Consider the following 12,500-nt stretch of genomic DNA (forward strand, 5'->3'; position numbering starts at 1 on the left):
ACAACGGCAGCGGGGTTTTCTTGGCCGACAGCTCTCAGGCATCTCCTTCTCGACGCGTCACCCTCCCTTCTCTTTTAAGAGATGTGATAGTTATTGTTCAAATCAGCCTGGTGAATGGAATGGACCGAGGCCAAGCCTGCCGCAGGCGTCAACACACCTGTATGAAAGAGACCTTCTTGTAGTCAGCCAGCATGGCTAACCTGCCTCAGCTCCAGCAGTTTACAGGGAGACGGGTGGAATCATCCAGCCTTTCTCTTTCTTCCTCTCTCTCCCAGACGGCCCCCTCATATTTCATGAACCTCCCTTTCCTCCGAGGCTGGCTCCCCTGCCCTGGAATGTTTTTACAAACGCTGTCATTTCTTTATTTGGTCAACATACAGCGGGATTAAGGAAAGAGTTGATCCACCTCTGGCTGGTTAGCGAGGCCTCTCCCTCCCTGAAGACAACACCTTATTAACGTGCATAGGTGCACAGAAGGTGTTCTCCGCCTGCCCAGGAGCAGAGGGACTGACAGCTGTGTTTTGCGTTGTTTGAAGAGCATCTGAAAACCTTCAGCATATGTCAATATTAGCCCCCGTCAAAGTTCCAGCACATCGCGCGTGACAGAGGTCGTCAGCACTGGAAGGTAACACTCACACTCCATCAGCCGGTTCTCACCTCCCGGTGGGTGAGGGCTTCCTGCTGTTATGCAGCGCCAGCGGGAACGAGAACATAAATGTGCTGGCACACACACAAAGATGCTCAGACACAGAGGAGATTGGGTGGGGGGAGAGAGAATGAATCCAACACTATGATTACCCGGCCTCCCATCAGCCCTCCTGAGATGGGAGGATGTGCTTACAAGATCGCCCCGTTTTCTCAGTTGTGAAGCGTGCCGCCCGATTGCCCACATCTCTCATCTTGCCTCAATGCCCGGCCTGTTGGGCATCCTTTGGACGTCTCTACTGGGCGGCAGGTGTAACGCCCGCTAACACCCACTCCTCAATGCTATCATACACATGTGTGACTCTTTCAGCGTCGCTGTCTAACCTCCTGCACTATCTTTCCATCTGTATTTCCTGCCCCTCTCTTGCATCGCCTTGTCTTCTGCTCCCTTTCATTCTCAACCCTTTTCCTCTCCTCTCTGCCTGGTAATGGAGTGAGAGATTCTGTGACTCTGTGACTCCCCCTTATTGTCAGATATCAAACGGGGCGGCTTTGTGGATTACCAGGGGAAGCTGATAATGGCATGACAGAGGCGTGATATTTCAAACAAAATTGAGTGTCAATTGCCTGCATCGTCTAGGCAACACAAGTGTCTGAGCTGCAGCAGCCGGGCCGGAAATCAGGCCAATCTATTGCCTCTGCTTCATATCAAACGTCTCCACTTCTCTCTCCTTCAGACCACGATAATGGCTTCAGCTCAAAGAGAAGAAGAGGGGGCCTGCCAAGAGGGGCTTCAGCAGTTACGTCCTTACGCAACACACATATATGCCAGGGCACAGACACACACAGACACACACACAGACACAGACACACACACACACACAGACACACACACACACACACACACAGACACACACACACACACACACAGACACACACACACACACACAGACACACACACACACACACACAGACACACACACACACACAGACACACACACACACACACACACACACACACACACACACACACAGACACACACACACACACACACACACATACAGACACACACACACACAGACACACACACACACACACACAGACACACACACACACACATACACACACACATACACACACACACACACACACAGACACACACACACACACATACACACACACACACATACACACACACACATACACACAGACACATACACACACACAGACACATACACACACACAGACACATACACACATACACACAGACACATATATACACACACACACAGACACATATACACACACACACACAGACACACACACACACAGACACACACAGACACACACACACAGACACATACAGACACACACACACAGACACACACACACATACACAGACACAGACACACACACACACAGACACACACACACACACACACACACACACATACACACACACACACACAGACACACACACACAGACACACACACACACACACAGACACACACACACACACACACACACACACACACACACACACAGACACACACACACACACAGACACACACACACACACAGACACACACAGACACACACACACAGACACACACACACAGACACACACACACAGAGACACACACACACAGACACACACACACACAGACACAGACACACACAGACACACACACACACACACACACACACACACACACACACACACACACACACACACACACACACACACACACACACACACACACACACACACACACACACACACACACACACATTTGCGCTCCTGAATCTCAGATGGTCAGAAGTCAGAAAGCAGAGCCAATGGGAGGTTGCACACACTGGGTGCCCCCATTTTACCACCCCACCCCGAACTTATAGAGTTGCCTTTCCCTGTTTCTCTCCTCACGATGCTGGACTGTTGACATGAACGCAGGGCGGTGAACATGCACGGCAGTTTGAGCAATTACAGTTTTTGCCTATTGCTTACACACGTTTTGCTAAATTTGGCTCATTGTGTCAAAACTCTACACACAAGCAAAGAAGACACCACACTGGGAAATAAACCATTCACATCTATGTCAAATTGAAACTCTGCTATCAAAACCTAACAATCCTTTGTCAAAATGTCACTCTGATGACAAAATGATGCCCACTTGCATCATATGAATACACTTTCAGATCAGCAGCAACACACTAGTCAACTTTATATAAAAAACTGCAGTCTTTTGTTTTCAATGTTTTTATTCAGTTCCATAGAGGGCATATTTTCACAACAACCAAAAAAATGTAACACTGAATTCAAAATCATTACATTAGTATATTTTACAGTACAGTACATTTAGTTCAATCAAAAATAAAACAAACAATACACTACTGTAAACACAGAAAAACACAATTGTGCGCAAGTGGGTTTATGGATCCTGCCGTCTGTTGGGGTCTGGCCACCGGATCTCATCAACATCACAAGCAATGTCTTCTCTCGCTAAGCATCGGGGGAAACATCCCCTTGTGTGGCGAATCCATCCCTGGATTGACCTCACCTCCATGTCTCTGCAGGCCTGTTCCATTGCCTGCAGAAGAGGCATACGGGCATGTGGTTGGCGGTCATATACGCGCCATCTCCAAACGGAAAATAATTCCTCTATAGAATTTAGAAATGGCGAGTAAGGGGGCAAGTACAGTTCTGGACCAGAGCAGCCCGATGGAAACTAACATTATCCCAGACAACAACAAACCTGGGCTGCTCTGGTCCATCCTGTACAACTGCATCATGAAGTGCATCTATAAATGTGATTATGTGTTGCGCATTGTAGGGACCCCGTTTGGCATGATGGTGCAGTCGCCCTCGAAGACTCATGGCAGCACACAATGTGATGTTTCCCCCGCGCTGCCCCGGGACGTGCACAATTGCCCTTTGGCCAATTATATTTGGTCCCCGTTGTCTGTTTTTGCTAAGTTTGAAACCAGCCTCGTCAATGTAAATACATTCATGCGGCTGGGCAGCTCCATCCATGTCCAAGATTCTCTGTAACAAAATGTTTTGTAGCTGGCTGATTGGTGTTCAGTTTTGTAAGTAAGTGTTTTCAGGTGTGTGTCTATGTCTTTTCAATTTACCAATGTGTGTTGTATTTTGAATAGAGGTGTTTTCCCAATGGTACCCTGAGATTTCATTTTTGAACTAAGTGTCTTATGTATTTAATAGTGTGTAGTGTCTAGGAGCAAGTGTGTTGCAGAAAGGAGCAAGTGTGTTGCAGAATTGCAACTAAAGTGCAAAGCAGCGCTTTTGTTTAAGGTATGGTTACACTTTGTTTAAGGTCTAGTAACAACAACTTCAAGTTATGTTACTTTGGTTTAAGCATGTGTCTATAGTGTTCAAGCAACGGACAAAAACTGTAAAAAAATGATACCTAAACCTAGACTGTCGGGATTCTCTAATGTCTGGGTTTAGCTGCCGCTGCACTTGGAATCTTTAAGAGGCAGTCTAATGGGGAGTAAAGGATTCAGAGTGTGTGTGTGTGTGTGTGTGTTCAGAGAAGGATTCTCCCTCCTACTGGGAAGGCATCATCTTCTCACCGTTGTGTGTGAGTGTGTGAGTGACTGTTTTGACCGAGCACGTTTCCATGATGTGTCTGAGTAAGTGCGTTTGCACATATCAGTGACGAGACTCATTGGTCAGATGTTGTCAGCTCGCCTCCGACTTCCCGACTGAATAATTGATCTTCAGTTTCAATTGCACGTAATCGCTTTGACACACATAACCGTCGGCACAGGCACAGGCACACACACACACGCACACACACACACACACGCGCGCACACACACACACACACACACACACACACACACACACACACACACACACACACACACACACACATGTGCAGGCACGGTCAGAAGCAGAGTTTAGGGCTAAAAAGTCCAGCAGCAGGCGAGTGATATAAATAGCGGTTGTTTGTGGAGAGCACTGCTGACAGGAGCAGCACCGACACTCTGGAGCGGACCACAGGGACTGGGATGAGCCTGGTGGCCTGCAGCGAGCCATCGGCCCTCAGCTCTGACCGGCCTCCTTCACACGGCAGCCCGGAACAAACACAACAATCCCTTCAATTCAGCCGACGCTGCAGAATTTGGGCCTTGAATGCAAGCCTGTGTATCTTCACGAGTAAATCTTCCAAATAAAAGCAAGCCCGTTCTCGAAAATGCTTAATCTTGAAGGTTAAGAATAAAATATCTAAGGGGGGAGTTTGACCATGATTGGTCTATTATTTCAGAAAAGGTGTAACTTTCTAACAAAGGGCAGAGAGATCATTTTGGAGACTTGCTATTTCTTTGCCTCATACAAGTGAGAAAGTGGCAGAAAGTCTCCGTATAACAAGAAGATGATGGAGCTGATATGTCTTGTGTGTGTGGGGGGGGGGTTGCAGGCAGACTCTGTCAACCCCCACGAGGGAAAAGATATTTCCGCCGCCCTCCCTCCTCGCCGCACATGTTCACAGAAACTCCCGATTGAAACATCATTGTCGATAAAGGGAGGAATAAATATTCATAAGGCTGGGAGGAGAGAAACCCGAGATTAGGGTAATGTAGTCTTCATTGTTCTCCGCCTACCTTTATCCGGCTCTGTATCTCTGCATCTTGTTATGCATGTAATGCTGTTGGATAATAGTGGCTAATTCCTCGAGCTCACTCCGGTAACTTTGGTGGAAGCGCGTCTGTTTGTGTCTGTTTGTGCGTGAATGGAGAGAATGTGGCTGCAAGATGCAACGTTTATTCCTCACCTCTCCCAAATTGCTAATTATCGGGTTAGATATCGCCAAGACTTTGGGCCACGGTCCAATTAAGATTGGATTGTTTTTGTGGAGAGGCCCCGTGACTCCTCCCTCTTTGACTTCCCCTCCCCTTTCTGCTTGGCACTGACTCCACTGATATCTCATCCATAACAGGCCTGAACTGGGGCAGAGCATGTCTTAAACAAACAAAGGGCGATATTGATTTATAGGGTCTTCCATGATGGGCTTATTGGCCTGCACCTCAAAGCCACACAGGCAGCAGGCCATGAATCACAGCTTCAGAAACACACAACAGGTAAGAATAACACATTGTTACGGATGTCATTACAACTCTCTCTCCCTTTCATATTCAGAAACACTCATTGTGTCTTAAAGGGGGGGGAGGGAGGTCAGCGGGGGCTACTTTTAACGCGACACCACGCAAACATAGCAAAGACAAATGCTTATTTACATGATGCAACTGTATACCTGAATGCAACGATGGAGGTAATGCAAAGTGTGAAAGAGGGAGGCAAAGAGAAACAGAGAGAAAGAGTGACAGAACGAGCATGTCTGGACAAAGAGAAATACCTTGTAAAGGTTCACGGAGTTTAAAGAGCTCAGCCAAAGAAGGAGATCCTGTTGTCTCTGGCTCCAACACACACACACACACACACACACACACACACACACACACACACACACACACACACACACACACACACACACACACACACCGCCACCCACCCTCCCTCAAGGCCATTCTGTTACACCTGGTCACCTTTATCCTGTTTGGTCCCCCCCCCCCCCAACACACACACCATGCACACACACACACACATCTCCACACAGCAGCAGCACCCCGACACACAGCTCCTCCGGCTATCTCCCTCAGCAGATAAAACTAATTATTCCAAATCTACTCTGTCAGGTTGTCTGATCCTCTGGGGCCTCGGTTTAAATCTCTCTCTCTCTCAAGTCATAAGCCACAAAAAGACCCAGAATCTGTGCCAAATGACCTCCAGAGTAAAAGCATGAACACAGTGACTCGCCATAAAGACACATATAGCAGCTGAAGCATGGCCTCCTGGTGAAAACAGAGCATTCCAAGCAGACTGACCTGAACTTGGGTTTTTCTTTTAAAATCAACAATCCAACACTAAATCAAGTCCTTTGACAAAGAAACCAGCGATCAAGCCTCATACTATAGACAACTTTGAAATAACTGCATGACGTCATCGAGCATATAACCCAAAGGACTTATGCACCTATTCAGACGCCGAGTCCCTCTGTTGGCACTTGCTGTTGGCACCCATGTCGGCTTTAGAGCTAAATAACAGGCCCATATCCCAGGGTTTCCAGCTGCACGCTGAAAGCCGTGGAGAAACCCTGCGCCCCAATGAGCTCTTCAGGCAAATGGAAGCTCATAAACAGAGACTTGACTGTATAGACTTTGCATTTTATCTTTCAGCAGTTTCCCCTTTTATGGGCCAAGGACCCCTATAACAGGGGGAGGGGGAGGGATGAGCAAGATGGGAGGATGGCAGGGAGAGAGAGAGGGAGGATGACAGTAAGGATGTGAAGAAAGAAGACGTTGGCGGAAGGAGCAGAAGAATAAGAATGAGGGTACAGGTTGGCAGAATGAAACAGAGGAGAACTGGGGTCACAAATCTCGCTGCTATTCTCGTACGTGACGTCTTCGCTCGTTTGCGGCTGCTCATTAACAAACAATACTGCTGTGAAATTGGTTTAATGACAAAGTAATAAAATTGCTATTCTGCTCACAGATGGCCTGAGGCACAGGGAGTCTGCAGGCTTACTGCGCTGCCCGTGTGCATTAAGCTGCTTGTTCATGAAAACAGCATCCTACACTTTCTCTCTCACTAACCTGTTTTTCTTCTTTTTAACTTCTTTCTCCTCCTGCAAATGAAATAAATTAACCTACTTTCCTCCCTTGAATTTTCTCTATCCCACACTTACCCTTCTTGCTCTCCTTTCAGAGTTCCTCTCTCGCCTCCCATCTTCTCTTTCTAGAGTATTATCCCTCTCTCTCTCTCTCCCTCTTCAGTTCTCACCCTTCGTACAGAAATTACCATCTTAAAAATAAAAAAAGAAGGCTCGCCCACGCAAACGCAGCTCTACTTTATTTCAAACGCAGAGCCCTTGTTATTAAACGACCCACCAATAAAACCAAGCCGTTGAGGAATAAAAGAGCCAAGAGGAGCCGAGCGGCACAAAGACCTCCCTCCTCCCATCTCTCTCGCTGATGCTTTCTCTGTAATGCCTCTTTCAGCTCTTCCCTCCCTCGCTCGCCTCGTCTGGCTTCGTTCTCCTCGCATGCCGCCTTTGCTGGGAGAATTCCACAGCCTCGGCGAGTCTTGAGCATGTAATGGAAAAACAAGTTTAAAAAAGCATACGCTTTTGTCCATGATCGCCCAACAGTGCCAATTTAAAATAAAAAAAAGCAGCACCTGTTTTCATAACGCTATCGACTCCCGGCTCCGTGGGCACCGGGCGGCTCCGGGGCCACAGTGGGTGTCCGTGCCATGCTTTGACCCAATGTGCCCCCAGTGCCTGATAAAGGGGAAGTGGGGCTTGTTAATCACTCCCAGCGTTTCAACAGTGCATGCGCTCATGTGTTCACACGCAGCACATGCACTGTGAGTGCTCACAGAAATACAGCAGCGCACATTAGCATCAGCTGTTCCAGGCTGCCGTGGCTCATCCTGTAAGTACGGCATGTGTCTCCATCGCTCCGCGAACAGAGATTTGGAACTGAAACAACTGCGGAACAAAATGAAAAACAAAATGAAACCTCTTCCAACAGGGAGCCGTTGTGCGTTACCCTGCCAGTCATGAAAATATGGTTTTCCAAATGTGTTCCTCCAAAACAGATAAAACGGGATTATTATTACAGCATCAAGAAAGCAGCCGGATCAAATGAATTTAGCGTGTCGGGGGTGTTGGTAGGGGGGCTGGCACTTGGGATCTGACAACAGAGTCAATTCTGCTAATTAACTGCCAATTAGCGGTCCCTAAATGAGAGGGATCATGATGCCTGTGTTGGCAGCGCCCCGATAGTCTCTCTCTCAGACACACAAATACACACCAGAGTGATATACACACAAACACACACAGCCGCAACCTCTCCACACTCCAGCTGTATATTTAGAAGGCCAGGGGCATAAGATGGCCACTGCCGGGAGTCCCTAGTTGCATCCAAAAAAAGGTCTGACATTTCCATCTGGGTCAAAGTTAGACGGATAACCAGCAACTTCAGTCCACTGGCCCAGCAGTGTGCTGGAGACGAGGAGGAAGTGAGGATGAGGCAGTGATGCACAGAGAGGGAACGGGGACCTCATCGGTGTGAGCTTCATACCACTTAAGAATGTTTAAAGAATGTGGAAAAAAGAGGCGTCTGGGGCAGTTCCATAGCTTTATGTTACATTTGGAAAATATTAGTTATTATTTTGCTTTTCATTACGGGATTGACCGCCAAACCAGAGGGTCATAAAACATCATAAAGCCAGTGTTTTTAAGTGTCTCATTGGCTGGGGAACAGGACGGAAAACGCTCAGCAGAGGAACACATTCGGCTTTCTTGTTCTCAGATGCTACAAACAAAGGTGCTGATAGCAGTTTGCATGTGAACCTGCAGAACAGCGTCTTTGAGTTCAACTTTGAAAAGTCTGGAGAGAAAGTGAGAAAATAAAGATCTGAATTGGAGCGGAGCGCGTGCTGTGAAGGAGTTGGAGCCGTGAGTTTAGAGCCAGCTAAACGCAGCTCATCTGCACGCTGAGCTCCGTACGGATCAACGTCTGGGAACATCAGGATTCTGAGTTGATGAAGAACATTCCTTCTGAGGCACATGCCTGGGTTGACATGTTGTGTCCGCATCATGCTTTAGACATGCTTTTGTTAAGCTTATATTTATTTAGTCCAGCTGTCATATTCTAACATTTACTGTCCACTTGTGTTGGTCGAGTTTCATGAGCACATGTTACACTTGTAGTGGATCATGTGGAATAAAAGGCACAGCAATGAAATAAAAAATAATGTAAACATACAGTTAATGTACAGCGAGTAAAATGACGACTGTTGCTAGATGGGAGTTTATCTTTTTGGTGAGGCTTGAAAACAAAAGGTACAATCAGTGCACCGGGCCCTGAGCGACCGCAGAGATTGAGGCTATTTCATCTCCTCAGTGGCACCGGCTGCTCGGCGCCGTCGTCTGGCGGATATCCTTCCCTTATCACGTGACCTGTGCTCCGACGAGGGGCAAAGGTCGGCCGTGATCCGCCCCTGTGTCTTAATAACTCACTCATTGTATTCCTTTCTGCCGCTAATTAGAGCCTCTCCTGTGTGTGTGTGTGTGTGTGTGTGTGTGTGTGTGTTTCTCTACATGTATTCCCTCCTGGGCTGTAGCGAGAAGGTAGAGAAGTAAAAATAGAGTGTGGCTTAGTGCCCTCTTTATTGTTATTAGTGCTCCAGTGGCACAGCAGTCAGTCATCATAGATGCCAAGAACTGACATTGTCTCTCTCTCTCTCTCTGTGTGTCTCTCTCTGTCTCTCTCTCTCTCTCTCTGTGTCTGTCTCTCTCTCTCTCTCTCTCTGTGTGTCTCTCTCTCTCTCTCTCTCTCTCTCTGTGTGTCTCTCTCTCTCTCTCTGTGTGTCTCTGTCTCTCTCTCTCTCTGTGTGTCTCTCTCTCTCTCTCTCTCTCTCTCTGTGTCTCTCTCTCTCTCTCTCTCTCTCTCTCTGCTGTGGAAATGACCAACTGGCTGCCTGTGAGATGAGGGAATGATGAGGGGACGATTTCCTTCCTTTTTTTAGATGCTGTTCCTCCCAGTCATCTGTCATCCTCTCTCAGATGTAATCGCCCTGCGTGCATGCACTGTACACCTGTGTGTGTGTGTGTGTGTGTGTGCATTGGTGCAATGGTAAATAACGGCAGTATTGTCGGCGTGTGCGTTTATGGCAGTGAGTGAGGGCGCATCATGCTGGGCCTGACGCTGAGACATGAAGGCATCCGGCCCCGTTGAGCCCAGACGGAGCTGCTGGGGCCAGACACTGAGAACGCCGCTCCAGCACGGACACCCCATGCTGCCTTTCACCTACTGCGCTATCCAATAATGCCGTGTGTGACACGTCCCTCACCTTTTCCCGCAATCTTAAACAAATGCTATTGCGTGTCGGACCACTCCCCGGTTCCGTTAGCGTGACGCCAGTGTTCTCAGACGTGGCCAGGGTAAACACACCAGACCTAATGGTCAACTAATGGCGTCCCGACACACTGCACACACACGGCGTAGCGGCCCATTAGTGTGAATGTGCATCCCGTACACACACACGTTCTATACTTTTAATAATTAAGTCCTCCTTCTCATCTGCTCAACACCAGGGCAGTGGACTTTCCCCTCTTCCTTTGTTCCTCATGAGCATCAGACAGCCGACACACAGGCTGCGAGCTCATGAAAGAGACGAGGAGCAGGAAAAGGTTCCAGCCGAGAGGGCTCTGCGATGGGGTTGTGTTCTGCGTGTCAAGGTGAGCTGCAGGTAAACGTGCATGGAGGTGCCAGTCGGAGGCTCGGGGAGGTTTGGCGGGGCGAGTGGGGAGCGAGCGAGATGCACTCTCTGTTGACGGTCACACAGAGCACCCTTGTGCCCTCGCCGGGCTGCGATTGTGCCTGCGGACAAAGCCCTGATTCAGCACATCCTTTCCCCGGGGGAGAGCTCTGGAAACCGAAGACGGCGGCCGTCCCCTCCCTTTCCCCCCGCTCATCCTCTGCCTCTCTCCCTCGGCCTCTATCTCCCTCTCCCGTTGGTCAGTAGCGTGGCAGCAGCGATGCATCAAAGGGAACTCCAGGACAATGCAATGGGCCAGCCAGGAATTTGAGGAGCTTTAAAAAAAAAATACAGGAATTTCATCTGGCAGCGGTCTGTCATATCCTGGGTGGACCAGCACAGCAGCCAACCAGAGAGGGGAGAACCGGGCCCTGAGATACTCTCTTCATGTATTGGTGTTATTTCCCTGTAACTCACTGACCCGCCTGGTTTCGCCCTTGGAGGGGAAAGAAGACCCTTCCTCGCCATAAAACAGACATTCATGCGGCGACGTCCACCAGTCCACGACAACCAGAATGTACCAGAGATAGAGCGGCAGACTCTCAGCCTCGCTAATGACTTGATTTGTGAAAATTGATTCCTGGTGTGTTTTTGTGAACACTGCTGGAGTGACATTAATACCCAGCTCCATGACCACCTATCTGGATGTGCGTATGGAAACAGGGTTCATGAGGATGCTTCCCAGCAGGAGATTCTTTCAGACCTCTTTATAAATGGATCGGAGGCGTTTCCGTGCCAGGCTTGGATTTCACGGCCTCTGAGAAGGCAGGGTCTCTTCCTATATCTATCTCTGTCGATGTCTCCGTCTATTTCTCTCGCCCTCTCTCTCCTCGCAGGTTTGCAGACTATTTCTGCATTAATCACCATGACACAGGCAAGGCAACTCAATTTTCTGCTCCTGTAGGTAAGGTGCGTGGCGTCCCGAAACGGTGGCACGAGGCATGAAACAGGCGAGCGGGGGCTAATCTTTGGTTACTGGTGTAATTGAAATGCTATCCACACTGTAGGGTGCATTAAAGTCTGATAACAGCGGTTCCTGTGGCCAATTTAAGGAGCTTGACTTCCCTCGGCTAGAAGGGAATAAAGAAATGGGTGAGAGAGAGAGAGAAAGAGAGAGAGACTATGTCAGGATGGAGGGGGGAGGACGAGGGAGGGGGCTCATAGATAAGGCCGGCAAACCAGGCTAATTCTCGAGGCATGTTTCTCATTGTGATCCAGGAAAAATGAGGAAAAAATGTATCTCAGAACCAAAAAATCAATTGACCCTCGGGTGGCTTGTCAGGCTGCGAGTCTGATAAACCTAAAAGCTTCGTTAACGTCGGCCCGCCTGTACCCGACAGATAGAGCACTTTGTAAATGAACCCGCTTTGATAAATATATTAAGGAAAGCTGTGAATAAAAGGCACAGACTTGTCATTTGTAAATAGAACCCCCGCTACATGGAA

The 12,500-nt window shown here is 48.4% G+C and overlaps 1 protein-coding gene across 8 annotated transcripts in view; it reads right to left on the reverse strand.

Annotated features, from left to right (window-relative positions):
• The window catches only part of meis2a (Meis homeobox 2a), an 87,589-nt gene that overhangs the window by 13,616 nt on the left and 61,473 nt on the right, over positions 1 to 12,500 (reverse strand). The window lies entirely within an intron of this gene.

The sequence above is a fragment of the Pseudoliparis swirei genome, chromosome 11 (assembly GCF_029220125.1).
Source record: "Pseudoliparis swirei isolate HS2019 ecotype Mariana Trench chromosome 11, NWPU_hadal_v1, whole genome shotgun sequence".
NCBI lineage: Eukaryota > Metazoa > Chordata > Actinopteri > Perciformes > Liparidae > Pseudoliparis > Pseudoliparis swirei.